The sequence below is a fragment of the Centruroides sculpturatus genome, unplaced genomic scaffold, assembly GCF_000671375.1.
Source record: "Centruroides sculpturatus isolate CEXI.00-Female unplaced genomic scaffold, Cexi_2.0 scaffold83, whole genome shotgun sequence".
In the NCBI taxonomy this organism is placed as follows: domain Eukaryota; kingdom Metazoa; phylum Arthropoda; class Arachnida; order Scorpiones; family Buthidae; genus Centruroides; species Centruroides sculpturatus.
Genome location: NW_019384393.1, coordinates 615254 through 642069, shown reverse-complemented (window position 1 = coordinate 642069; position 26816 = coordinate 615254). Strand labels below are relative to the sequence as shown.

At 31.6% G+C, this 26816-nt stretch overlaps 1 protein-coding gene across 1 annotated transcript in view; it reads left to right on the top strand.

Annotated features, from left to right (window-relative positions):
* LOC111618296 (zinc finger homeobox protein 4-like) overlaps positions 1-26816 on the top strand; it is an 87115-nt gene that overhangs the window by 10650 nt on the left and 49649 nt on the right. The gene's annotated exons all lie outside the window — the stretch shown is intronic.

Here is a 26816-nt window from a genome sequence, read left to right as displayed (position 1 = left end):
AAAATAAAATAGGAGAATATGCATATTTCGTACCATCAGTTAGGTTGAAACCCATAAATCGTAAATAAATAATTTTTTATAAGTTACTCTACGAAAGAGCTTAAAGCATCTACAGCTGAGAGATAATTCTGTCCCTTATAAATCTTGATCAGCCACTCTGATCGATTGATCTTGATCGTAAATAGGTAATTTGTATCGTTTAATCTTGGAGTATAAAAGTTGCATTAATTTGAAGTAAGTCTATTACGATCTTTATACTCTACGTTGTTAAATTATTGTATCATTTTTTTCTTTGTTTGTAATATATAAAAATTATAATATATAGCTTGAGCTTTATAAAAACTTTGAAGCCTGATATTAATTTTAAAAATAGTAATTTCTATTCTATTCAACAAAATTAATTAATAGGCTGACAGATAGAGAATTAGTCTGCATATAAAAAAGTTTTTATTTGTTTTACATTAAATTCGAATTAGTTTATTACTTCGTTTTAATTATTTCATGAGTTTTGATACTTGTTTTATCTCGCAGAAAAACAAAAATATAATTTTAAGATTATAAAATATTACGAAGATTTTGTAAGATAAGCGTTAAGTATTGAATCTAACTGAAAAAAGAGTAACGAACTAATATCATGTAATAATTTTGTTTCGATTTTTTGTTATTTTCGGGTTTAATGAAAGTTTAATAGTAAGAAAAAAAATTATATTCTTATATAAACGTGATAAAAATTCATACTTTATACCGGTTTGCTATATTTATTGAGTTGCATCGCCAAGGTACCACATAATGGACTGAAACAAGTTATTATTAATGCGACATGATTCGGTTATAATGTATTATTATGATCAATATGCTGCGTTTATAAATGCAAAAATAATATAAAAATAAAAGGCCATAAGAAAGATTTTTCTGATGTTACTCCATTATTTGAAGAATTTTAAGGATTTTAAATTTTACTAATTTGCAAAATAATTTTCAAACTATTGACAGGTATTTTCGAGAATTTTTTGCGTTTTCTTTATTTTTATTTACTTATTTTTTCTGTAGTGATAGTTCAAACAGAATATTGGCTCAGACCTACTTCGGTTATAATAAAGGTAGAAATGTTATTTTTATTATCATAATTTAAAAGTTTAAAAAAAAACTCTTTCATTGACGGCAGATGTTTCACTGGTCAGATATTCCTTGAAATACATCTCACCACGTGACAACAAGCAGTCTAGGAATCTCTCGAGTAGTACTAGGAGGGAAAGAGGAGGTACAAATAGGAAGGATACAGTCAGTTGTTAAACTAGTCTAGCCTGAGGCCCTATCAGGTGCCATATGACAAGAGCAAGGTAGTTCCTCACAGCATGCTCTATTGGTTACCAACCGGACATAGCAAGCTGGTAGAACGAGGAAAACCATCAGGGTGACAGTGGCACCCCCAGAAAAGTACCCCATTTATCCTCATAAGGTCACGTGATCTTCTATGATGTAGTGTCGGAAAATTTGACCCCACGACCCAAGAACTGGCCTAAAACAGCCCAGAATTCCGCAGTTTCTATCTGTTGCTCCCACTTTAATCCCCGTCGCAACTGCCACTTGATCAATCCCTCTAAAATATATAGCTGTTATCCTTACAAATCGCAATTTGGCGAGTATGTTGACTATCTCGAGTCGATTCGATTGCTTTTTTCTATTGATCATTTTGAGAACTGCACGAGTAAAGAATAGGAAGATCGTAATAACACAATTGGTTATGGACTGTTGCGTATTGCGTTGCCCTTGCGTTGTCCTTGTGGGTGACAATTGTGCCATTATCATAATCCAGCCAGCTCGGATGACGTGTTGCTTTGCAACTAAACATTTTTTTAAATGAGACAGAAAATCATCGAAGTATCGGAGTAACACAATAAAATTTAGAACAATGTAATGTTTCTAATATACCTTCAACTTTCTTCGATTCGCTTATCTCTGAAACTTGTATGAAATTTAGATGCGTTATAACTGGTCTTTATACTTTATAAACTCAGTTTTAAACTTTAATTTTTTTTATTTTTATCACGGATTTAACAACTGCAATTCGATTTTATTGCTTTAAATCTATTTAATTAAATAATATGTATCGAAATTGTACAGTAATACAGCGAAAGTTTTTACTGGCAATTTTTCCAATCTGAATAATAATCAGTAGCATTTACATCTCTATAATATTATTTGTATTTATAAATAAATTCAGCGACTTGAGATTTGTAAAATGTTGCCATTTAGTGAAAACGTCATATTTATATAAAACTTGACGTTTTAATTAAGAATATGGATAAAGATTGAAATTTGCGTAAACCTAGCCAACCTTATATGGCGTATATTGACTGGATTAAATTATAAATCTGCAATATTATAATGACTAATAGGAAATACCAATTTACTGATATAACAATTGTATAATGGGAAGATTTATATGCTGTAAGCAAGAATCTCTTCTAAGATAGTCTTTTTGAAAACGGTTTTTGGTGACGGTTTACATTTTGATTAGTAAGAAAATATGTTCTCATATATAATTTAAAAAATAAAAATTCTCAGTTTATTGGTCTGATCATTTTTATTTCCATGTCTTTATATCCTTATTTAAGCAGTGTACACGTAGTACTAGTCCTGTTAATTGAACTGTTTGGAAATCATTTGGTGTTAGAGATCTCAAGTCTAGCGTTAATTCTCTTTATTTACCAGACTATCACGTTTGCGGGGGTTAATTTGGACTTTGAAACTGTAGTACAGTGGTTCATGATAGCAAATACATTCGCAGTTTCTTCGTGTCTTATACTCTATTCCAATTATGATACTGGAAAACTCATCTGACATAGATAACAAATTGTATTCATGATTAATTTCTTTTAACTTTTCATACTTATTGCGTTTTGGAACGGTTTTTAAATCGTTACTAAAAAAGACTATTTAAATTATTATTATCAAAAGGTTATTTTATAAAATACTATTGTTTATGTTATACTATTTTAAAGCCAAAGCATCAAAAACGAAGATCTTAAATATTTACTGCATCATCTAAACTTGATCATTACCACTAAACTTTAGTCTTCTATTTTAAACATTTGTTATTGTTATTATTTTAAGAAATGCAAATCGAACTATAGCTATATTTAAAGTTTTAAGTTTTAATCATTGTTAATATAAAATTTTCAAATTTGAGTTTCTTTATAATATTGATAACTTTTAGGAAAATGAAAAATTAAACTGAAAGTAACTGATAATAACGTTAGAAGATCCTATAGTGCCTGTATATTTTGATAAAATGCACTAATGAATATTTTTTCAAAATATATAGAGTCTATAAGATATATTGTGAAAGTATAATATCTAGTAAATTGTGTACAAATTTAAGTAATGTAATTAACTCCAATAGCTTTTTTACTGAAGAAACCGTTTTGTAGTAATATTTAGAAACAAAATACATTAGTAATCTTTAAGATTATTAATATACATTATAAGTAGCTAGAGTACTGTTTCCTCCCGCAAGTAGGAGTTTTTCTATCTCAGAAAGATATGTTACTTGTTTTTAAAAAGTCCTGCACTTTTCTTAAGATATTAAGTAAACGGTTAATTTAAAAGGCCTTTAAGTTTCCTGTGTTGATAACATTCAATTTCCCGAGTTATTTTACCAATCATGCATATTCGATTGAACCAGTGATTAAGTAAAATCAGGGCAGATGAACAATGCAGAAAGGAAGAAGCGATTATCATGCTCAGAACAGTTACGCAGAACGTGCTTATATATTGCGAGAGAAGAGGCCGGATTGTGTCATCACAAAGATTATAGAGAGAAAAAAAAGAGGCCGCCAGAAAGGGATGTGGTTAGTTGACTCGAAGAGTTTTTTCTAACTTTCCTTCTTGCCTACTTTGAGTCGTCGAAATCAAGACTTCCTTTCTCTAATTGACAGCTGTTAGGTGAAGATGTCCCGACTACCGTAAGCTTCCCGACACTTAATCGTCTCATTTCCTGTAAGAATTTCAACCAGTCATTAATTTAGTTCGATGAATGGGTGGCCTGATTAGATGCAAATCTAACATTTCTTGATTCTTTACCGCTAACTTATGCCGAGTTCTCTACTTGATAAAACAGGAAATGTCTGATAATGTCTGCTATTAGGACAATTAACTGCTAGAGGGACTATGTGATGTGTGAAAGTTTTGATTTGGCAATCCCTGTTGCTAACCTACTGTTATGTATTTAAGTCTCAATTCTTAGCTGTCTGGATTAGTCAAACAACCTGCTTCCAATAAATGAGATCCATCATGGATTACCATCATGATCTATAGTTTCAAAAATCTTATCTTAACTCTTACACAATGGTTCTTTGTTGTGATTATCTATGATAGTAAAGGATCAAAAATTTAGTTTTAGTCGTAAAACAATTTAGTTAGAGTAGAGGGATTAAGTAACTCAACTTGGATTGCAGAGCGACTTGTATAGAACACTTTAGATAATGGTATCAACAAGTAAACGATCAGTTCCGATGCATCACTCATCTCCTTAAGTCAGAAGTATGTCCAGTAGTCGCAATCTGGAAACTAAAGGCAGGCAAACGGGACGAAATGTGTGTGAGGCATGGGCGTAACATAAGCCAGATTGCCCATTGCTGGCCCCACGGTATCGCGTTGGGATGGACTCTCTGATCGTTATATCTGCTGGTTCCCCATTGCGGGCCCTCTTCCCGCCCACCCCCTAGTTTTCCATCACCTCCTTTCCAGAAGTTAAATCGACGTCTTAACCTCCCCTATACCCCTCATTCTCCCACTCCCTTTGGGTGGGACACTTGGCACCTTGTGTGAGAGACAGGGCAGCGACTCTTATCTGTCCATCGCCGGGTTCTCTCTTCTGTCTGCCAGAACCTTGGCACTGTTTATGTATTTGTGAAGACTAAACTGGTCAAAGGAGATTGTGACGAATTCCAGACCTGTCACGGTTCAACCAAACCACTGTAGTTTGTTGACTGACCGTGTGCAATGGACCATAGTCGAAAATTTATGATTTTACAACCTTAAAAAGTATTTAAAAATGACAGTTCAGTTGACAAATATTCCATAAGTTGATGTAGAAAATATTTATCAAAATTCTGTTGTTTTGTTCCAGGGTTTGTTGCCTTAGCTTTTATCTTGTCGATTTCACTATAGGACAGGATATGAACAGGGGACTATGTCCCCCAGGCTTGCACGCTGCTCGCGTGACTGTCCTGTACGGGTTATACGTGGCTGGGGTGGTCTGCAGTCGTGGGACCTCCAAACGATACATCATCACTAGTACAGTGAACAAATAGATCATAGGGCACAGATGCTCGGAATCTCGTTCATTCTACCTGAAATTTGGGAAAGAGAAAGTGATTATTTCTCTTTTAAATTACCGGAAATATAAACTTTGAGGATTTCTTTAGACAATGCGTAAAGACAGTGCAATCAATGCGGAGAGGCTATCAAGCGGAACTATATTTTTTAATTAAAGAAAGATTCTTAGAATTAATAGATATAATCATAAATCGATTTGTGTGTATGTGTGTGTACGTGGGGGTTTTTTATATTCAAATTCCAAGAAAGTTACTGATGATTAAAATAGTCTATTAATTAAATCGTCTTAGTATATTTTTAAAACATTACAATATTACAATTGACAGATTTAATTTATTGTTTTTTCCAGGTGATTACAATCAATCATATTCGATATATATCAGGCAGTCAGTTATATAATTTTGAGACGGTTATATGGACATTGTCCTAATCTTATCAGCCATAATTAAAATTAAATGTGGGATTGAAGAGCTTGATTACTTCACAAAAGAAATCTTACATTAAAATTGGACTTCGATCTTTATTTAATCATTCAACAGATTGTAATGAAACGCTGAAGAAATAATAGTCAAATAAATTCTTGATTTAAATCTTATATTATTATTATTATTATATTTATTCAATCGAGCTGATTTGAAAATAAAGGTAGTCCGACTGTAATGGAACAGGATCTCATCTAGATGATTGAATCCATTCAAAATCTATAATTGATTTTATAGACAAGTCTGTGTATTATCTTGCCCAATTATTATAAACTAATATATAAGCTAGATAAGACGGTTTTAATTTCTTTTTTGTGATAAAGTGGAATATTTTCATTCGATATTTACTTTTAGTTCTAATACTCTGCTAAATGGTGATGTTATAGAATAACATTATAGCTATTTTACGCTTTACAAAATTAATTATTATACGTATAAAGGCTTATATAAATTTTGTCTTAATTTTAACTGCATTATTTCAAAGAACTAAGATAAGTTCTTTAGATATGAATGATATGAAAAAATACTCAAAACTTGGAAAATAATGATAAATTTAATAATGAATAGTTTAAAGTGAAACGTGTTATGATTAAAAGTACAAATTAATATTATATATACTGGTAGAATTAATATATTTAAACTAATGTAATCTTGTTTTAAAAGTCGTAATTTATTTTTGAAAACGTCGGAATCTCCAAATAACAATTCTCTTTCTAGCAATAGTAATTCTTCAATATCCTCAATAATTTTCCCTAGACGATTTTTTAGTTCACTATCGTTTGAAAGATCGCTTTCTATTTTTGGAGAAGTTAGATTTGAAGAAAATCGTCAAAGGCTTGCGATTTTATATTCAGTTTTAAGAATGAGTTTTATAATAAAAATTATTCTAAATGAATTGCTTTAAAAAATACAATATAAGTCATTTTGAAATATTTTTATTTATAACACATTTCTAGATTTACAAATTTAATTAAATAATAAATCGCCCGTCAATAGAAATGTGCAATAAACCAGTATAGATTAATAATCAGTAGTTTATAATAAATCGTTCTAAGTGTATATTATTATTATTATTTTGATTTATTAAAATAAACTATAGACATTAGATCTATTTAAACATATTAAATTCGAAGCCAAATATACTGAATTTTTTCTTTATGTTAAATAATAATTATATTTTTGCTTTGAAATAATAGCGGATTTATGTATTCGAATGCTTTCAGAGGATGGCAAGAATTAAGCTTTCAGCATCTAAATCAAGTTTAAAATAATTATAGATTATTAATAGTTGGAAAAATCAAACAATTATTTGATTTTCTTGCATTTTAATAAGACTCGATTATTATTTTCTATCGAATGTTTAAGATAAAGTATTTAAAAAATAAATTAAATTAGGTTATAATATACGTATTGTAATAAATAATTACATTTATATCTAATCTGATTTTAATTTATTTATTTTGAAAGGAACGAACTATATATAAAATTATTTTTTTAAATTCTTGGTAGTAGGCTGTATTTTCTTTTTGTTTTTATTTAGTTTTACCAAAACTTGTAACATTATATCAAGTTTTAAAATTATATACAGATAAAAAGTTTTCTTTTTCATTCTCATGCAATCTAACCTAAACTATGCAGAATTAGTGAAGTATAAAACTGAAAATGCAAACTAGTCTCCAATAAGAAAAATCATTCGAGCGAATGAGAAAGTCAGTGACAATTCTCCTTTTCCCCTAAAAGTTAAGGTAAGAAAGCCCCATCAAGTTTGAGAATCGCATATTGGTTATTAGCTAATATTAATTCTCTTCGGTAAAAAACTGAGTTTTCTTGATAAGAAGATAAGTTGAGGAGGTGTAGAAATACAGATATAGCAAGATAAATATAATCTAAAAAAAAACAATCGATAGTAGGCCTATACATTGAATCTAAATGTTTTAAAAAGTTGAAATTAATTATTTTATCAAAATATACAGTCATTTTTAATTGACGAATTTCGAACGACAAATATAATAAATCGCTTTTAAAACGAAAAAAAATTAATTAATTTTTGAGGTTATTTTTTCACTAAAATACATCTTCATTTAATAAATAATACGTTATAACAATATTTAGATAACCTATTCTCCCTGGACTTTAATTAAAATACATTATGTAAGTCAGTAAGATAAATGCTTTTTAATTATTCATTATTAATTTTCAATGCGTTGTATCCTTTACAAACTCTTTTAACCTGTTTTAGATGTATTCTGTACGACGTATTAATAAAATAACAATTAATATCGAAATTTTAAACGAATAAAAATTTATCAGCAAGTTTTTATAGAAAAGTCGATGTTCAAATTTTTCTTCGCTCCCAATATGCCATCGTCCTACATGACAAGAGTTCAAAGCCCTTAGTTACAACTTGTAGACATGATCACATAACTTGAATTGTTATTATTTATTTTTTTTTAATTTTCTCCTGAAAGGGAAGCATTGTCAACACAGACTCCTCGTTTAATCACCTTTTAATTGAAATTTTTAAGGAATAATTATCCAGGCTTATAGGCGACTTTTCATAATAAAACTAACTTAAAGGAGATTGAACTGAGATGATTTGCAAGGTTTCATTATCAAAATGGTTAAAATAGTAACATATCGAGATGCTGTGATTAGTTGATTTGCAATATCAGAATAGATAACCTTAAATCCGTAGTCTAAACTAATACTATAGTATACTGATTAAAGAAACCTTAATGAATTTCGGACGTTAATAATTTAATATTTGTTAATGTTTCTCAATAATCCAATTTTATACCTAAACTTTTTTTAAATTTAGATTTGTCTTGATTAAAATGTATCGTATATATGTAATTAAATATTCATTAGAGAAATTATCGAAAAGCTGAATGGAAAGAGAATTTTGTAATTGCCAAGAGATTTTTCAGTCNGATACGATAACTTCTGCGAATTCAAAATAAATTCTAAAAGTTATTTAAATAGTTGTTGTGATATAAATTTTATTCAAAATTATATATTTTTGGGCCGAAAATAAGTAATGCTCTAAGAAAGAAATGGGTTAAAATATATAAAATACCCAATAAACGTATTACTAGATCAATTCTTTACGATATTTACTGTATTTACCTGTAAAAGAATCTTTACTATTTATCTTTGACTCTCACTTGTGGCTGACTGAACTGACCTATAATGGTTTGTCACACTATACCCGATCTATATTTAGTTTTACCTTGTCGGTAGTCACAGTTGCGCAGATTATCGAACTATTTTAACTTTTTTCGGGTTCGGTGACAATTATTATTTACTTTATCTAGTTTTTGTCTCGAATGTTGTTTTAATTCATTTTGTCAACAAGAGGGAGGAGCGTTTTATACAGAAGCGGAGGGCATTGATACTGGACAAAGTCTACAATATAAAGATAACAAAAATTATTTCTCTGGCTTGTGTTATCTAGTAATGTAAGTACATTTGGATAATGCACAGTACATTGACCCATGGTTATTATCTGTTTCAGATAGAATTTACTAATGAAATGTTAGAAAGTCACATCACCAAGGACAGTTATTTAGATGTTGTGTGTTCGTCTGCGACCCATAACTTCAAAACACGACAATTATACAGTCTTACCCTACACAATGTGAACGATACGTAGATCTATATCAGTAGAATTATCATGATCCACGAAAACTTCGACGTTTTCGATTGCGTGAATGTAAGTAATGATTTTTATGTTGCGTAGATTTGAATAAAGCAGCGTTTGGCCAATGAACTTTTGTTGAAATTTTATTCATATTTTTAAAACACGAATCGGTTTCGCTAATGACATTAACACGTTTAGTAATATTATGATTTTCTTTACCGGGAATATTTAATTTTTTCCACGTATCAATGACATCGACGATCTTCTCGGCTTTCTACCGTACACTTTTTTCATCTACGAAAGAATAACCAGAGAGAAATTTAATTTCTTTTACAAGGTGAATTCATAGGCCTTGTATTCTCGTATCAATAGATGCTAATATTAGTTTCACTAGCCATTGTTTGGTTGTTCGTACCCTCTCTAATCTGTCAACCTTCTGCTTACGTGCATCTTGTCATTATCCAGGATTAATTTTTAATAATGCTTTCCAGATTTAGATCGAAAATTGGTTTTTGTTTTAATGTTTTTATGGACAAAATAGTGTTTATATATTTACAGAAATGAATTATAAATGCGTTAAATAAAGTTATTACTGTATAATAATTGATACTGTGAATTTAATTTAAATAAAGGCAATTCGAAAGTGTTATAGAGTTGTGGCTGTAAGCTTAAATAATTTTTATGGTTGGCATTGTTATTGTTTTTTCCTCGATCGTTTGGACATGATCGGAGATCTAATATATATAATTAGTCGTGTACAAAATCTTTAAAATCACCCGAGCAGACACCATAGCAGGCGAATTTTACAATTGCACATGAATAACCAACTCATAGAGGCAGTGACATATAGAGCAGTCACCACATCATAACCATAGCGTGACGTCACACACGCTCGATTTCAACCAATCAGATGCTCAGAAATCGTTCCGGAGACAATGGATTCGTGTTCAGAAGAAATTTATCAGCTTTTTGGTAGACAATGACATCCGAAGACATTGGCAAGGATGACATGTTTTTCTGCTCGTTTGTTCAAACATAAGGGAACACCCTACATTAAGTTAAGTGGGCGTTAATGCACGATATTACATAAAGAAAATGGATTTTACCTTATTCGTAATTATTCGGATCATATTAAATGACGGTAATACTATCAAATTTATTATCGATCTGTTGACGTTGGCTTTAATTAAACGGAAGATTTGGCCGAATAATTGTTAGATGAAAATTATTATTAGCATTTTATCCTTATTGATAAATTGTTTAGAAACTGTTTTAATGTCATCAGTATATTATTAGTTGAATCGCAAAGAGGCATATGTGTTGTCCGGCAGCTAGTCTTGAAATGAAAGGCTAGAGCTGACAAAAGAACCATCTGGTGAGCAGAGGGACAATCGACTTCATTAATATTACTTGGCAGGTATCACTCGGGTGGTGAACGAGTCACTATCCAGGGGCTTGGTACTTTGTAAATACTGTATTTGTGCCAGATATATAAGATTCTCACCTACTGAGCTGTTGATTTTCTTGATAAGAATTGACTCGGAGTTGGGATACCTTTTTTGGAAATTCGGCCTTTTTAACTATTTTATAAAGTTAATTTGAAAGAATAGACTGTAAAATCGATTTTTATTGTTTTACGTGCAAGATTTTATGTATAATGTTTAGAAGTTAAACCCATCTACAGATCTGTAAGCAGAAAATGGGGAACATAATGGTACGTGAGGTGGAATGGAAGGAAGGAAAGGAACGAAATCCACCCCCGCGGACCAGCTACGCTAGACTCTAGGGTTAGTCTTATTCCGACTCCCAGAAGATTTGTTTGGCTTTAAAAGAAATTTATGTGCCCCAGAGGCTGTCTTGACTCGTTTTTCCCTCTTCGTAGCAATGAAAGGACTGCTTTTGGGAGACCTGGGGATTCTGGAGTCTGTTCCCCAAATGTCACCGTTTCTAGTCAACCGTCTATTTATGTATATCGTCTTATATGAGCATTTTAGAAATACCTCTGCTCCTAACTACATGATAAATTCATTTAAAAAATACGATAATAAGAATATTTACTGAATTCTAGAAAAGAAAGAATTTCGATTAAATCTGTAAGAAAGAAAATTGTCAAATTATATCTTTTTAGATATTCTAACAATTTTTATTATTTCACTCTTGCGAAATTCTAAATTCTGTTTACAAAAATTACATTAAAATATCTGTTTCAAAAGTTAGGCGATCGTATTAAATAATTTTAGTAAATAAGATTATCTCGAAAACCTTGCACAATCCCCAGCGGTTAGAAAGCAAAATTCTCGTAATCGATAAATAGAACTTGTTCTTTGCAGTAGTGATTTTATTTGTATTATGCATGAATATTTTAAAATATTGAGACTCTGAATATACTACTGTAGAAGTTTTTAACGCGAATTTCAATTTAATTTAAAGCAAACAGCACTGGGAAAAGATGTGCTAGAAAGTTTATTATGAAATCTTTGATACGCTATTTTCTCTATGAGATGTAAACCTTGCTTAAAGTGGATAATGTAAATACTTAAGAACTTTTTTCTCTTATCAACAAGTGCTAAGCTGCTTGCTTTCTATACTTTCTTTCGGTCATTTTTTCCCATGACGTGGTGGATAGGAAGGAATACCGTGTCTGTGGTCAGTGTGGTCAGTTAGCCAATCAGCACTACGCTAGTCCCTGACAGACTCATTCTTCCTGATGCCAAGTCTCCTCCAATCCATTCATTCAGTTTTAGGGTGTGCTGTTTTTTTCTTCTTTCCATTCACTTCTTTTCTGGCAAAAATCTTGCAAGGTTTATTTGTACAAACGATTATTTTTACATCTTTTCACTCGCTTATATAATTTGTGAAAGTTACCGAAGCCTTTGGACTTTCTTATCTTATGACTATGACATTGTTTCCGATTTTTGTTTGTCTCGTCTACTTCCTGTTAGTCTATATAAATAGACTTGATATCTATAATCCCCACAAATAAAAAAAATTGTTGACAGTTTTTATAACTTTGATCTTGAACCTTCTTAAAACGGGAAAATTTCAGCGCGTTTTCCTTTGAGGTTTTTAACGTAATCATTATAAACCGCAACTAAAAATAATTAATAAGTGAAAATAAAAATAATTTTGTGTATTTCGAAACATAATTAAAGTTTGGAAATGACTAATTGATGATTATGACATAGTCTAAGTAGGCTATTTAACATTCAGATTTAGTACTTAATCAAGATTTAACTGTATTCTTCCTTATTTGTAAGATTCAGGATATTTAATAATTTACTATTAATTTTTAAATTTAGAAAATTTAATTTGCTAAATGCATTTTGTGATATGAAATATTTTCGAAGAATTAAATGTAATTAATGAAGTTTAATCTATCCTAATATTAGAATCGAAGAATATCATTCGTAGGCTTTTATTCTGTTAAATTTAATACTATTTACAGTTTTAAATTCGATTAGGCCTTAGAAGAAAATAAATTTTTAAACTGAATGCCGAAACTCTATTATTAAATGGCTTATAATTTAGTTTTGGTCTTTTTTCACAGTGCAGTCTCTAAATAAAGTAGAAAACTCAATCAGTAGTGGTGAAAACTACAGTATATGGTAGCATAAAACTATTATAAAGTCATTAAAGATGTGAGTAATTGTTTGCTCGGGAAATAAAATGAACAATTTTTAGAAATTTTTGTAAATAATTCTACAAAAGAAAACATTTTTCAAAAACTCAACTAGTAGGATATAAGGAAAAAAATTATTTTTTTAAAGCTTGTGATCTATTGTTACTCTATAAAGGGAGAAAAGGTTAAATATGAATGATTCTTTTCGAATTGGAAAAATTTCTAAACCACAAAAAATATATTTTTTAGTCGACTCCCTAATTTAAAATACTTAGTCGAATTCTTAATAATTTTTTTTAGTAGTTGACTACTTAATTTCAATATAATTTATTTGGCAGTGTTTATTTGAAGTTTTTGAATCCTGCTACAATGAGTTTAGCATTTGCGCGACTACATTCTGTCACGTCTGGCAAATCTGTCATATAAAATTGTTGTTGTTTGGAAGATGGAACAAAGAATACTTTAATTAAATTACTCTTTAATGACAACCTGTTTCAATCAGTTGGGAACACGTCCTTCACAAATTCCCGACTTGCTGTCGGCGATATATATTTGACTGCGATTTGCAAAAGGGCTTGTGTTTGTCCACTCGTCATAAAATTATCGATCTTAACGGACTCAACCTAAAACTTTTACCCTAATTGCCGAGAATTAGTGACTTAAAGCTGAAAAATGAGCCGAAAAATCGAAACATACTCCGAATGCTTTAAATATTTGATGAAATCGGATAAGACTTTTGCAAACTTCTCTGTAACACTCATCAATTAAGATCCTGTGATTAACTGCAGACAAATAGTGAGTTAATTGCCTGTCACGTGATTCTGACCTTCAGCAATTCTTCTCCATTTGGGAGAAGTAGTTGACGTGAATTGAATCATTGTACAAAGTGAAATAAAACAATTAAATGAAATAATTCTATTATTAAAAATTAATTAACTTTTGATATATTTTTTCCTGTTTTTTTTCTTTAGCAATCTTTAATACCGGCTAGTACGTGAAATGGAAGTATTTCTTCAATTGGTAATAAGTGCTTGACGTGCTCGATACTAGCAGAAACAAATCGACCAATAATTAAGGAAAGGTGAATCTGGTCGGTGGCGTTAAACTTTACCTTTTTTTCCGATCTTTTTTCCCCCTCCTTATTTTTTTCGTTTCTTCCATCTTGTATTTCTTTGCTTCCCCGGGGTTCACGAGTAACGATTTCCGGTAAACGACTTGCTCACGTGACATAGCTAGGATTCTTCTCATTGGATAGTCGCTAACAGGACAGTATCGGGTTCATTTCGCTACCAACGCACGGTGTCGATTTTGGGACGAAATTACAGACTTTGTGTTGGTAGGCGATTTTTGTAATCACACATATCCTACAAAAACACACCTCCCCTTGCTGAAACTGATGGATGGCTGTTGTTTTCTTCCCAACATTGCGCACCTTACTGTTCTATATCCTACGCCATTACATGACGTCAAAAAATCTTTCACCAAACCAGTTTTTTACTGTTTTCATTTTATTCAGCTTGCTTTATTCTTTTAGTTGATTATTGAATCATAGTTTTTAAAAAGTTTAAAACATTTTTAATGTAGTTAACGTCGAAAATGTAATGAAATGTGATTTTTATAACTAACTTTTAGGAAGTTGTCAAGGCTAATCATATGTGATGAAGTAATGCCAATGGTTTTTAGAAGTATCAAAGAATAGAAATAAATAACAAAAATTAAAAGGAAACAAATTGACAAGTAGAATAATTAAAGCCTTTGGTAAATCTAAAATTTTTTTACTTAATATATAAATAAATATATCATCTACTTTAAGGTTTTTAATTAAAATGAAATTTTAACAAGATCTTATTAATACTAGGGCGGTTCTGGATTGTTTCGGTTGGGTGGATCATCTTTTGACAGTTGCTTGGAATATTATCTCATTTTTTTATTTTTGTTAAGTTTTGTCAGGCCCAAGCCCACCCGCATACTCCAATACTCATCTTCTCGTTTAACCTGTTGTCTGTCCTTCAGAAGTCTAATAGATACGATGAGCGAAATTTACTTTTCACTCCGCATCATTGTATACAAAACCGCTAATTTCTGAATATATAAATCGTTATATTTTACTGTACAAATAAGTAAAAATTCTGAACAATTGTTCAAAAGGACAAGTAATTGACAGTTATGTAAATTCATTATGGTTTCTACTCGCGTATTCGTGCTTTTAAAACTATCGGTAATTGTGATTTTTGACATCCTAGGTGCATAAGTCACGAATGTGTAAAGCATAAATAAGTATGTTTTTGAAAGAAGGGGAAGAAAAATAAAAGCTGGGGATTTTTTGCATTCATTTATTTGAAGATTTACACTAAAGAATAAAAACTTTGCACATGTTGTAACACTGGAATTTTTATTTCGGTTCGAGACTGTAATAGTATAAGTTAGCGCAAGGGTTTTTTGTCAAGTCTGCAGCAAAAGAAAAAAGATTTTACGAGCGCTAAAAAACAAAGTCGAGAAATAACTATGAATGTTAAAAGTCAAACATTGCAGATGCGTTAAGAGACAAGAAAATGGGAAAAAATGTTAGTTTTACGTCGTGTTTTTCTAACGAGAGAATTTTTATATACAAGATCTATTTAAAGATTTTACGACTCAGTACCGTGATGGTTACAATAATATAAGACCGTTTTTTACATTAATTTATGATTGCATCTGATGGTTGAAGGATTATACCGTCTGCGCTTCGACCAATTTTTTATTGATTAACGATGAAGTCGCAAGTTATTGAAGAGAACATGTTAATAAGTATAAAATCACTTTGAAAATTAAAGCTACTAATGATGTAGTCGATGGAAAACGACTCTTTTGGTTTACATGGAATCGTTGAAGAAAGAAATTACAGCAAATGTTAGTATTTCTTGTTGTCTGTCCCACTTCCAGTTGTCATTACTCACTCTGCTGAGGATATCGACCAGCGAGTGGCCGACCTGTTGTTGGTCAGTAATGTTTGTTTGGTCACTTCCTTTCCCCTCGTATTGTTTTAACGTACAAGAAGTCTTTATGTTCATGTTTGGAAGCATTCAATTACTGACTTTGCTCGGTAGTTTTGTTCTTTCTCATTAATCATTGCTTATGTCCGGGTGGAGATGAAAGACCAAAATCTAATTCTTCTAATATATTTTAGAGTGGATCCATTGCAGTTGATAGCGTTTTTAGAGATAATTACAGCCCTATTTTAGAGGTCACGTACGATTAATGGTTAAACGAAATTTGATAATTGGAAAAGAGTTTTAAACTTACCATATTATTATAAAGCTATAAAAGACAATTAATAAATTTTAGATCAATCTGTTCGTTTGAGGGGACTTGGTCCTAACAAAGACTTATCTCTCCATTGTATCTTTTATATATTGCATTTAACAATAATATCCACTAGATTTTTCCTGTCTTTAATTTTCTACTAAAATAAATATAAGCGAATATATATATATATATTATTTTTTAAAAAAAAATGAATGTGTGTCATTTTGAATAATTGAGTTTAATTTCATGTTCGTGTCTAAATCAAACAATTCTAGATATCAATTTAACTTATTCGGACTTCAAAGAAAAACAAAGTAAACAGAAATACATCAGATGTTTATTGTTGAATATTTTGTTTTTTAGCTTTGACTCTAGAGAATTATAAAGTTTTCATTTTGACGTCTCCATTTTCTACTCTGCTGGACAGTTGATAGTTTGAAAGCGCTTATTTTGATATCTGATTTTTGTACTTGATTCTACTGAAAATATTGAATACTTTAAGGGAAAACTCTGGAATTGGATTTCTTTTGAAGCATTAAAGTAAACATTAATTTGCCTTTCACTGATCATTGCATGCCCCGCGAAGGTCACATGTAACAGCCAAATTGGATTTGAGTCTATATGAAAAGTCTTCACCGAAGGAAGAAAAAAAACTCCTTCTGTATTCAATATATCACGCGCACATCAAACATAAATATATAGAATTTTTGATGAGAATTATTTCTTTTCTTTTTTATAAAATCAAATAATTATTTCAGAAATTTCAAACTTAAATTTAAAATAGAGAAGAGCGTTGTTTATAACTAATAGAATGGAAAATGCATAAAGATTATTAATGAAGTCGTAAATCATAACTAATTTAAAAATGAATTCAGTTCATGTTCGCATCTCTGCATTATCCTAATGGTAACATTTTGATATATTAAAATTTTCGTTATTGAAGAATTGCTTTCGTCATTTGTGAAGGAGCTTTTCAATACTATTTAATATGCAAAGATATCGTCTAGAATACAAATTCCCCTAATCTGCACATTTTAAGTCGATGTAATGAAGTGTTCGCTAATGGTAATTTGAGTTAGATACCAAGGAGAAGTTTATTAAATACGCCACACGAACTACGTCTAGACTATTTGCGTTTAAAATTTGTTTTTATTCGTATTTAATCCGTTCGTTTAATTCAGATTATTCGAATTTTTATCCCCTTTTTTTTCGGAACAAGAATAAAATCATTAATCATCGAGAGTTAAATATAGGACGAAATAAATTTACAGCACTTTCTACAGGTATAATATTAAACGTTTACAAACGTGTAATTTATTAACATACAGCTTAATATAAAAGATGTGAATACGTTACATCTATGAAATATGCAATGTTGTTCCCGGGTGTTTGCGTAAGTGAATGAATTAAAACCTGGTAAATAAGTATGAAGGAATCAATATTCTTGCTTCTCTGTCCTTTTTTTCTTTCTACCGGAACTGCAAATATTGTCGAAGTCTTTGGCTTAATAGATTCGGGAGTGTTTAAACAAACGACGTTGTTTTAACATTTCCTGTCAACCAAGCGAAATTAAGGAATAACTCTCACTCTATCAATTATTGCTTTACTTAAAGAGTATAGCGTACTCTCCCCGTTGTTGGACTAACGCATTTGGAAATTGAAAAGAAAGCTTTTAAAAAGCGGAGGAAGCTAGGAACCTTGTTTGCTTTTCTTCAATTTTCATTTGGCGTGATGAGAGGATGAAGTTAATGACCCTGTGGACATTCATTAAAGAGGGAACTATGTGTGTGAACGCGTCTAAAAGGGTGTGGTAAAGATGTGGCATTTCTGACGGCAGGTGGCGAAAATAAAAAAGTAAAAAGAGAAAAAAGAGACCACGAGGCGTTTCTTAGTTCGGCTTAGACTACCGCAATTGACCGAGAACGGAAGGCTAATCTGAGCCTTAATCACCGTCCGAGAGGTCCCGGATAATCACTGTACAGAAAGATCGTTGTGGCAATGATCCATAGACCACTGACCACTAAGGGGGAAGAGATTGATCCGCTGGTTTTTCCCTGTTTGCCTGGGGAACTAGGACGATGGACATTGGGTGACAACCTGTGTGTGTCTACAGCGTGTCACCACACCTACTGACCCATATCCGTCTCCCTAAACTACCATCGGTTTAATTGTGGTATTGCCGTCTCTATTCTGGACATCAGCCGTATTAAGCTGTTATTTAATTAAATTACTAAATGACTTTTAAGAAAAATATTTTATAAAACTCGTTATTTAAATATATTATTTCTGTATAATAGGTTGCGTTTAATTTTATATTTTAATTTAAAAACTTGGCAATATTGATTAAATAAAGAATTTAAGGAATAAAAAGAAGAAGAAATTTTACTTTAAAAAATCTTATTTTGTATTCTTGTATTAAATTTTAAAATCAATACAAAGTTATTTTCCGTCGTTAGGTCTTAATTGAAAGTTAATTTAGTTTTAAAACTTTCGGCATTCGTCTATTTACGAAGCTAATAAAATCTGCGTAGATAAATTATCTTGTTGGCTATCCAAAGTTTTTCCTTTTGGTCAGACCATAGTCTAATATTTAAGAAACGGTTGTTAAAAATTGAATTTAAAATGAATGTTTCTACACAGTTTGTAATTTGTCCGTAGCGTAAATAATTGGTAATTGTAGTTAAGATAGAAAATAGTTGAGGAAATTTCAACCACACTATACGTCTTATTTATGGTTGTGGTAGCTTCCTGCACTTTATGAATAACCCAACTACTTAAATTCACCGAAGCAAATTTCTTTCTCGTGTAATACTGTAATTTGGACGCCTTCAATCATATTTTTTTTTTATGATTATTACGGAAGGTTTTCATTTCCTGTGTTTTGTGAAGAAAGGATTGTCGACAGTTACCTTTCGTCATGGGGTCTGTTGTGTCATCTTTGTCTTCATTGTTTGAAACATTGGAAAAAAGATAAACTTATTGCACGTTTTAACTGTTAAATATCGACTGTTTTATTTAAATTTTTATTCGTCTTTATGTTTAATCTACTTCAAAGCATATATAAAGATTCTCTGTTGTGTATTTTAAGTTATATTATGCTATAGACTTACTGCGCGTTCTGTTCTCTGTTTACCTCGGATAATCTGAGAGTGAAAATCTTACAACTTTTAATACGTTTCATGATTTGTATTAATTTAAACGTGTTTAAGTAAATTGCTAACTTTAACGAAAATCTTAATAACAGTTAAAAGCCAAGAATTATGTAGCGGTTGCATTCCGACCCTTAACGTTTCTAAGGATGTTACAATGTTTGTTTATGAAAGGTTGCTGTGGACAACCGAGTTGAGTGCATGTAGTTCGTGTTGAAGACGTGTCTTAGAATTAATACCAAATATCAACTATTCAGGAAATGTATTTTCATGGAATAGAAATTTCAAAACATCAACTCTGCATTAATTAGAATTGCAGGCATTTAATGCGAGCAAATTTATTTATCACGATAGATTTCTTCCGTATCAAAAAAATGTATTATCCGAAAACAACATTTTTTACTAAGCCAATACTCTCAATTTAATACTTATAAGATTGCCCAAAGAAAAATGCCACGCTCTCGCGTTAGAACTTCAGATTGACAACAATTTGTTTTAGTCAGTTTGTTTCTTTAATTTTAAAATTGATACAACAAATTAAAGAATTTTTAATTTTCTGTTCTTATTACAGAATGAATCAGATTTATATCTGGTCTTCCACATTGGGATTAACGCACTTTATATATAAAGAGCGTGTGGAGAAAGAATAACAGAAAAACACAAAATCTTCTAATTCCTTTTCTAGATGAACTAGTTTTTTTTTCTCCCCTCGTCGTTGTTCCCAGCGGATATTTTTTTTATTTTTATTTTTTTGCTTTCTTCAGTAACGGTCCAGCATATTTCAGATTACAGACAAAAGACACCTTCTAACTCGCCTTCCTTCCTTTGTTTCCCCCAGACCCTCCCCCGATGCAGGGATCCGCTTGTCCACGTCACTGAATGCCTGAGCTCTCTCCCACTATAAAAACGCACTTATTACACAGTGGCATGGACGCCAGAACTGGCAGGGAGGGTGGAGGGTAAGTTTTTCAGAGAGAACCCAGGGGTACGGCCAACTCATCAATATCCTCTACGTCTCCGGTTTCCATAACAGCGGAGACATAACTTCCAAGTCATCTAAATATGTCACGGTTGCCATGGTTACCGAGTCGGGACGACTTCTCCCCTCCCACGTTTTTGCAGACAATTGTGTGCTGCTAATGGCCCCTGGTCGAACTCGGAGAGTTTTGCTAAGGGATTATGGGTAAAGAGAGAAAGAAGGGTGAATGCTACATAGACAGGATGGGGGAGGTTGCAGTTGAGAGAGATGGAAAAGGATTTTTTTTTTCCTATTCCAGTTTTATCTTATTGAGAGTGCCGTATTATTGGCGTCAGATGACGTCATTCCTTCCTATTGGTATGTTTATTGAAAAAACAAAACAAGTAAAAGCGGCGAAAACTAACTTTGTTCTGACTATTGCACCCGCGATCCGGAAAAGAAAAAAACAGATTGTTTTAATTTTCTACGTCGTAAATTATTAACTAATTCAATCCTAATATAAATTTAATTATTAGCTTTATTCGTGTTCTAACGAAGTGTATCCCCGTCACAGTTTAAGCATTAAAATGGCCTAGAAGTAATTATATTTATTTTTAGACAATTAGATAATTTTCGTTTTTAATTAAAATAATTTGGTTCCGCTTATGAACTGATAACTTTGGAGAAACATAATTTAAAAAAAAAAAAACATATACATAATTTGATTTCGTATATATGTAAAATTATTGTTCGAACAGTTAGAAATGATAATTGGGGACCGGAAAAACGGGAGCGTTTTGGATAGAAAAATGATTTCCCTATTACGACAAATGTGATTCAAAGAATAAGAGATTCTGTTGTTTTAGATTAGGACGATGACCCTTTCTGTTCAGTCATGTTCTAGTAATGCAGACAAACTTAATAAATGACCGTTTGTTGCTAGCAATCTATCTCCAGTCAGCTTTTATCTAGCCCCCAACTCGCCATTTTTATTCGCTTTGTCTATGCTGTTAAAATTCGGTTTGTCAAGGTTTTTATTTTTATGTATATTTGTTTTCAGTTTTTAATAAAATAATTTTTAAAAAAATAATAAAGCATTAGGGAAAAAAAAGTTGTATCGGTGAATTTGCAAGAAATTTTTATTATCGTATAATTTTATACCTTTTATTATTAAAGTCTGGTTTTCCTGATCGAAACCAAAATGCTGGCCTGACCTAGCAACAGAAATACATAAGTTAATCAATAAATTTAGCTGATAATCTTATCGGGTAGCATTACTGTATGAATGCGAGTCTATAAGAAAATTTACTAGTAGTAATTTTTCTTCCGAAAGAATTAGATTTGGTATTAATTTGAAAATATTCTTTTGATGGATTTTACTGGAAGGAAGTTTGCATCGCTTTGTAATTGTTTCTATAATTGAATACTTAATCGTTTCGAAAGAACAAACCGGGCACGAGTTTTCAATTTTTAATTGGAATTTCAACATAATAGATCTATGTATAATTATTTTGACACTGTTTTCGCTTAACCGGGGTTCAGAAATTTTCCATTTTATTACACATTAGCACTTCATTTTCATCTTTCTCATTTCTGATTTTTATTTCAATCTTGGATTTTATTGTCGTTATCAACGTGTTTAGAATCTCGATTAAACATTATTATTTACAGTAAAATTCATTTGAATATATTACATAATATTATGAATCGGTAGGATTTTTTCGAATTTGATAAGCTTCTGCTGATTCAAGTAGAAATTTATTTTTAGTCTTATTAAGTAAATTAATAATTATCTTTTATTGAAAATTGAATTTGTTATGCTTACTTGTTTATAACATATTACATTTTATCATACGGAAAAATATAATATGTTATATATATATACTATATTAATATATATATGGAAAACAGTATGCAATTAGAGAAGTAGCTGATTATCCAGTCATATTTTCTACCTTGTTCTGTTCAAATAGACCGCAAAATTCGAATCCAGTAAGTGTTGTTATTAGTGGTTCTCTCTCTGTCCCCCTGCCACTCCGCTGGCTTCATCCTGACACCTCGTCTTCGCCAGAACAATGAGGCTGGACGAAAGAATAGCGAGAGGCTGCCAGAAAATAAGCTTCTTTTTTTAATCTCCCCTAGTCTTAGCAGTGTGTTTACGGGTTATATCAGCGGTGAACTATGCAGAGCTGTTTTTACAGCATCCCCTATTGGAGGACGCTTCTCAGTCACACCTGGACTCCCATTCCTTGGGTCCTGGGCATGGAGGGGTAAGGGGGTGAATGTCTTTGTTTTCTAAGTCTCAGCAACCGGAGGAGTCTTTTCACGTCTTCCGTCCCCACTGTCGTGAGTGTAAAGTCAGGAACAATCAAAGTGAATTCGAAATTTGACAGGCCCCGCTGATTTCAATCAGTCTAGGGAATGGTTTCCCACGATTTGGCCACAGAGACCGGTCTTTTCTCTTAGACTCTTACTTCTTGTCCCTAGCTAGTCTTTTGTTCCCGTTCACTAGTAACACATCTATTGCCATACTTCTTTGTCTCTTTTCCCCATCATTCTCTTCCTTCATCCCCAAGTACTGTCTGAAAATCCTCCGTTTACTGCGTCTCCCTAATGGACTTACCCGACTTACATTGTCTCACTCACTGCTGTTTACTTCTATGTAGAAATGATACATACGCTTTCTCAGAGACTTTTACGAACACTGACATCTGTAGTTCCCGTCCTCTCCATTCGATTCAAGCCGTGTAACTGCCACAATGAGAAGGAATCGTTAAAAAGTAAAATAAATACAATCGCTCAGTTCCTATCCTTTTGTTATTAATTGATAAATAGCTTTAGTTATAGACCTAAACTTTTGTCACTCTAAGATTTAAAGTATGAGCATCAGCTCAGTACTTGTTATTCGGAATTTTAAAAAAATTTAAAAATATAAAAATTTAATGAATTCGAATGAACAATTTATTTTAAGAACTTTATTTTTTAATTATTAACAATGGAAGTGTTAAGTAACAATAAAATTGTTAAGAGAAAAGGACTTGCAAGATTTACAGGCGCAGATGCGATTTTTTTGCGTTTTTCATTGCGTTTTAATAGGGTATGTCACGAGAATATACACTAAGAAGGGATTTTTCGAAATTCCACCAGCGGGGATGAGGTTGTTAACACTTCCCCCAGCAGAGAAGTGTGAACAATGGAAGTGTTAAGAGAAAGCGACAGACAAGATTTTCAGACGCAAATGTGGGAAACCGAACATTTTTTAACCCATCTAAAAAGTTTCTAATTATTCTGGAAACGGGGACCTAATTCTTGCAATCTTTGAAAACAGGTAACATTGACTATAACGTAATAATCTTAATCTTCGCTATCATTACTTTTTGTCCAAGCAACGCCGGACCTATCTGCTAGTTTAATTATAATTGTGATCCAGCCAAAACGTATATTGGAGAAACAAAAAGAAAACTGGGAATAAGAATAAAGGAACATACATGTCCAATACAAGGTAATTATGCGAATTCTGCTGTAGCAGAACACTGCAATAATAGTGTCTGTAAACTAAATTCAAATATAATAAAAATAACGATAAAGGAATCTAATAATAGAAGACAATTATTTGAACATATATACATAAAGAGAGAAAGCAGTAGAATGAAAAATAATTTAGGACACATAATCCATCAATCATGGAACGCAATAATCGACGACGCATTCAAACAGCAAAGAGTATAAATAGAAGATAGCAGTAAGAGACAATTAGCTTATTAGCTTAATTCGAACAACTCTTAAATTAAGTTATTTTAAACAAATATTAGATGGTTGGCGTTTGGCACGGTGAAGTGCTGGTGAACTTTTTGCAAAGGTGACTTTACAGGAGTGTGTTTTTTCGTTTGGAGAAACAAGTGCCAGGAGTGAATCAAGGGTGGTCCGCACCTCCGAATTTCTTTCATCATATGTTCAAGAACAGGAATAGTTGGAATTTCAATTTTCCGAGCTCTTCTGGCATGATTTTCTTCGAGACTTGACTCATGTAGGAGAGTTGTTCAGGTGTCTGACGTGCNACCTTTATCTTAGCAATGTCATTTCGGTCTGTTTTCTTTTTATCTAATTTTTCACACCTGATAAGAAGTCGTGGAAAATTCATTATATACTTGTATTAAAAATCAATTAGCATAATTAAAATTTCTCATATGACAGATAAACAAATGCACAAGCGGCTCGCGTACGGCGTCAGGTGTAACAAAGCGTATCAATTATAATAGTTGATCACCTGGAGAGATAGGTCATATTAGCCACATGCCCCGTTTCATATCATCTGTTCGGCCCGGTGATGATGAAATGACGTGATTGTCAACAGTATTAGAGTTTCTAGACAGTCGTATCTACTTCAAAACTAACGATGTTCAGGCTTGACAATATCAAAAATTTCTCGTATGCACGCTAAATATTCAGTTTTTGTATGCATGTCTGATATATTTACGGATAAAGTAGTTTCGTGTTTTTAATAGGGCTATTTAAAGTAGAAAAATGGCATTAAAAAAGCATTTAACCAGTCCGAACGGTAATTATAAACTTAAATACTGTATATAAATAAGATAATTTAGCATTGTCGTAAGTAGAAAATTGGAAAAAGTATAAAAATTTCGATTATAAATAAATATAATCCGTAGCAAAAGGAATTATTTATATTTCATATGTAAAAGTTCAAACGAAATCTAAACACCTTTAATTGTTTTGATAGAATTATAGAATGTTATTTTGTACTAATTTCTAACCGTGTGGTAGTTAGTTGTAAGTAAAAAAGTTGAAGGAAATTATTCCATTATGACAGAAGAATATAATTGGGCTTTTGCTAGAGAAATTATTAGAAAGAATTACGTCAATGCTGATAAATGTAATAACAATCTTAAACAAAGTCGGCATTTTATTATTGTATTAGAAATAATTTAAAAAGTTTATGAAAAAAATTGCTTGATGTTTAAAAAATATTTTCTATGATTTAATTTTCTTATTTGGCATTTTTATTGGTTTATAATTTTCGCGAAAATATAACCAATTAGGCATTTGTTTGGATAATTTTAAAAGACGCGAATTACATTAAATTTCACCAGGATCTAACCAATACTTTAAATTTTTGTTTACATTTAATCATTTAGTTTTATTTCTTTTTTTCTTCTAAATTGTTTTCTAAATCTTCAACATTTAAAAACCTCGTTTGCATTTTGAATTTAATTTTCTAATGTTAAATTGTATATTTGAATTTTTAAAACGTCATTTAAAATATAAAATCGAAAATTTATAAATTTGTAAAATGTTTTGTTTTCATTAATTTATGCTTTGTATAAATCAATCTGGTTTCGGATCTAATCTGTTTTCTAACACGAGACATTTCGGATGCCGGTCACATCAATGTGCAATTTAAATAGCAGAATTTAAGCATGCAACATAGTCTAATGGAAAATCGATATTGTGCTTAATCTGCATAGAGTATATTTCGAAAATATTAATAAAACCTTATTATCGGCATTATGCTGTCTGTAAAACTCTGTCGAAAACATTTTTTATAGGTTAAGTTTTTTTTAGAAAAACAGTCTTAGTTTAGTTTCATTTGCTTCTTATCATTTGCCCAACTTAACGTACGTATAAACAACAACTGTTCTTTCAAAGTTATTTTTTATACGTCTCTATACACAAACCGCACAAGTTTAGGTTAACAAACAGACAGATGAAAAGCAGACTATTGTATGTCGTCCGTCCCTCTCCCTCGAAATGCAGAATCAATGGAAGGACCAGTTAAAAACTGGCTCCTGGACAAGAAAGACCCGGTCCAGCCCTTTGAATGCTGCACCGACGCTTTCTAAAAGAAAAGCTAAGAGGAAAGAGGGCGGCGTTGGAGCCCTGTGTCAAGGGATGTTATTGAACATACGTTTCAAAGGTAGTCGAACGACGGATATTCCCAGTCGGATCGGAGTATGAGGTGAGTACCTGGGAGAAAAGAGTTAACGTTCGCTCGGACGAATCTCTAGTGACGAAATCCTGCGCGTCTCTAGACTCCCTGTCGTCTTTTCATTCTTTGGATTGCGGTTAGTATTGATTCTTCCTGGCATGCAAATTCCAATTCTTCTCGCTATTCCGATATCGTTTGACTGGAATCTGCTCTTCCTGTCGTCTCTCTTAACTTGGTTGCAGAATCCGACGTATCCTCTTCTAAGTTTCATCATGAAAATCATTTTAGATACATACCACGTACATTTTGTGTATATATATTATTTTTATTATTATTATTGGTGTTGAAAGTGAATGTTTTCAATTCGCTGTATTTTTCAATATTTTTCATTGGATA